The sequence below is a fragment of the Cervus canadensis genome, chromosome 27 (genome assembly GCF_019320065.1).
Source record: "Cervus canadensis isolate Bull #8, Minnesota chromosome 27, ASM1932006v1, whole genome shotgun sequence".
In the NCBI taxonomy this organism is placed as follows: domain Eukaryota; kingdom Metazoa; phylum Chordata; class Mammalia; order Artiodactyla; family Cervidae; genus Cervus; species Cervus canadensis.
Window position 1 is genome coordinate 10,031,896 of NC_057412.1, and position 3,915 is coordinate 10,035,810.

Below are 3,915 nucleotides of genomic sequence, written 5' to 3' on the forward strand. Positions count from 1 at the left end.
AAAAAAGAATTAGTGAGCTTCCTCATCTTGGTAAAGAACATCTATGAAAACCCTATAGGCAACATGACACTTAATGGTGTAAGACAACTCTTTTTCTTAAGATCCAGAACAAGGCAAGGTCGTCTGCTCTCATCACTTCTCTTCAACATTGTACTGGGGATTCTAAGTAGGACAGTTAGACAGTAACATGGGAAAAATAAATGCAGACAGATTGGAAAAGAAGAATTAAAACTATCTTCATTTGCAGTCGATATGATCTTATTACAGACAATCCTGAAGAATTTAATAAAAAAATCTATTTATTAGAACTGGTAAAGTTAGCAGGATTCAGTATCAGTATATTAAAAATTGTATTTTTATATGTTTGCAAAGAAGATTCTCAAATTGACATTAAGAAAACAATTGTATTTGTTACAGTATCAAAAAGAATAGTACACACATAAAAATTAAATAAAAGAAGTACAAAGCTTAAATTCTAAATACTGCATAGCATAGTTAAAAGAAATCTTAATAAATGGAGAGGCATTCTCTTTTTCATGGATTGGGGGACAAAATATTGTTAAGATGGTAATAGTTCTAAATTGATCAACAGATTCAGTGCAATCCTTATCAAAATTACAGGTGATTACTTTGCAGAAAATTAAAAACTCTTCCTATAATTCATATGAAAATTCAAGGGAACTTGACTAGCCAAAATAATCTTGAAACAAGAATAACAAAGTTAGAGTTTCAGAGTGTCAGACCTTAAAAATTATTACAAAGCTATAGTAATCAAGATATATGATATGATACTGGCATAAGGATAGACACACAGAACATTAGAACAGAATTGGGAGTCCAGAATGAACGCTCACATTTTGGCCAACTGATTTTTTTTTTTTTTAAACAATGTTAAGACGCTTCAGTGGGGGAAAAAGTTGTTGTTTCCACAAATGGTCCTGGAACAAATGGATGGCCACATAGAAAATAATCAAGTTGGACCCCTATTTGATATCATATATGTAATTTAAATAAAAATGGATCAAAGAGCTAGGTGTAAGAACTAAAACTATTAAACTCTTAGGAGAAAGCATAGGCATAAATTGTTGCAATTTTGAATTAGTTGTTTCTTAAATATGACATAAGAAGTGCAAAAAATAGGCGGAAAGAGAAACAATTGGATTTTAAAAAAAAATTTGTGTTTCAAAGTACACTGTGGTGCTTACTTCAGCAGCACATATACTAAAAAATTGGAATGATATAGAGAAGATTAGCATGGCCCCTGCGCAAGGATGACACCCAAATTCGTGAAGCATTCCATATTTTTTACAGACAAGCAAAAGCTGAGAGAATTCAGCACCACCAAGCCAGCTCTTCAACAAATGCTAAAGAATCTTCTCTAGACAGAAAACACAGAAAGGTTGTATAAATGTGAACCCAAAACAACAAAGTAAATGGCAACGGGACCATACCTATCAATAATTACATTAAATGTAAATGGGTTGAATGCCCCAACCAAAAGACAAAGATTGGCTGAATGGATACAAAAACAAGACCCCCATATATGCTGTCTACAAGAGACCCACCTCAAAACAAGAGACACATACAGACTGAAAATGAAGGGCTGGAAAAAAAAAAATATCATGCAAACGGAGACTAAAAGAAAGCAGGAGTCACAATACTCATATCAGATAAAATAGACTTTAAAATAAAGGCTGTGAAAAGAGACAAAAAAGGACACTACATAATGATCAAAGGATCAATCCAAGAAGAAGATATAACAATTATAAATATATATGCACCCAACATAGGAGCACCGCAATATGTAAGGAAAATGCTAATGAGTATGAAAGAGGAAATTAATAGTAACACAATAATAGTGGGAGACTTTAATACCCCACTCACAACTATGGACAGATCAACTAAACAGAAAATTAACAAGGAAACATAAACTTTAAGTGACACAATGGATCAGCTAGACCTAATTGATATCTATAGGACATTTCACCCCAAAACAATCAATTTCACCTTTTCCTCAAGTGCACATGGAACCTTCTCCAGAATAAATCACATCCTGGGCCATAAATCTTGCCTTGGTAAATTCAAAAAAATTGAAATCAGTCCAGTCATCTTTTCTGACCACAGTGCAGTAAGATTAGATCTCAATTACAGGAAAAAAATTGTTAAAAATTCAAACATATGGAGGCTAAATAACACGCTTCTGAATAACCAACAAATCATAGAAGAAATCAAAAAAGAAATCAAAATATGCATAGAAATGAATGAAAATGAAAACTCAACAACCCAAAACCTATGGGACACTGTAAAAGCAGTGCTAAGGGAAAGGTTCATAGCATTACAGGCTTACATCAAGAAACAAGAAAAAAGTCTAATAAATAACCTAACTCTACACCTAAAGCAACTAGACAAGGAAGAAATGAAGAACCCCAGGGTTAGTAGAAGGAAAGAAATCTTTAAAATTAGGGCAGAAATAAATGCAAAAGAAACTAAAGAGACCATAGCAAAAATCAACAAAGCTAAAAGCTGGTTTTTTGAAAAAATAAACAAAATTGACAAACCATTAGCAAGACTCATTAAGAAACAAAGGGAGAAGAACCAAATCAACAAAATTAGAAATGAACATGGAGAGATCACAACAGACAACAGTGAAATACAAAGGATCATAAGAGACTACTACCAGCAGCTATATGCCAATAAAATGGACAACTTGGAAGAAATGGACAAATTCTTAGAAAAGTATAACTTTCCAAAACTGAACCAGGAAGAAATAGAAGATCTTAACGGACCCATCACAAGCATGGAAATCGAAACCATAATCAGAAATCTTCCAGCAAACAAGAGCCCAGGACCAGATGGCTTCACAGCTCAATTCTACCAAAAATTTAGAGAAGAGCTAACACCTATCTTACTCTTCCAGAAAATTGCAGAAGAAGGGAAACTTCCAAACTCATTCTATGAGGCCACCATCAACTAATTCCAAAACCAGACAAAGATGCCACGAAAAAAGAAAACTACAGGCTAATATCACTGATGAACATAGATGCAAAAATCCTTAACAAAATTCTAGCAAACAGAATCCCACAACATATTAAAAAGATCATACATCATGACCAAGGGGGCTTTATCCCAGGAATGCAAGGATTCTATAATATCCACAAATCAATCAATGTAATACACCACATTAACAAACTGAAAGATAAAAATCATATGATTATCTCGATAGATGCAGAAAAAGCCTTTGACAAAATTCAACATCCTTTTATGATTAAAACTATCCAGAAAGCAGGAATAGAAGGAACATACCTCAACATAATAAAAGCTATATATGACACACCCACAGCAAGCATTACCCTCAATGGTGAAAAATTGAAAGCATTTCCCCTAAAATCAGAAACAAGACAAGAGTGCCCACTCTCACAACTACTATTCAGCATAGTTTTGGAAGTTTTGGCCACAGCTCAATATTGTCAAAATGACTATACTACCCAAAGCAATCTATAGATTCAATGCAATCCCTATCAAGCTACCAAAGGTATTTTTCACAGAACTAGACCAAAGAATTTCACAATTTGTATGGAAATACAAAAAACCTCTAATAGCCAAAGCAATCTTGAGAAGGAAGAATGGAACTGGAGGAATCAACTTGCCTGACTTCAGGGTCTATTACAAAGCCACAGTCATCAAGACAGTATGGTACTGGCACAAAGACAGAAATATAGATCAATGGAACAGAATAGAAAGCCCAGAGATAAATCCACAAACCTATGAACACCTTATCTTTGACAAAGGAGGCAAGGATATATAATGGAAAAAAGACAACCTCTTTAACAAGTGGTGCTGGGATAACTGGTCAACCACTTGTAAAAGAATGAAACTAGAACACCTTCTAACACCATACACAAAAATAAACTCAAA

At 33.8% G+C, this 3,915-nt stretch overlaps 1 non-coding gene across 1 annotated transcript; it reads left to right on the top strand.

Moving 5' to 3' along the window:
• The first annotated feature begins 1,197 nt into the window (after nt 1-1,197).
• LOC122429012 lies at nt 1,198-1,306 on the top strand. Its single transcript, XR_006265883.1, has one exon. It is a non-coding gene; the product is annotated as a U6 spliceosomal RNA (small nuclear RNA).
• Nucleotides 1,307-3,915: the final 2,609 nt, after the last annotated feature.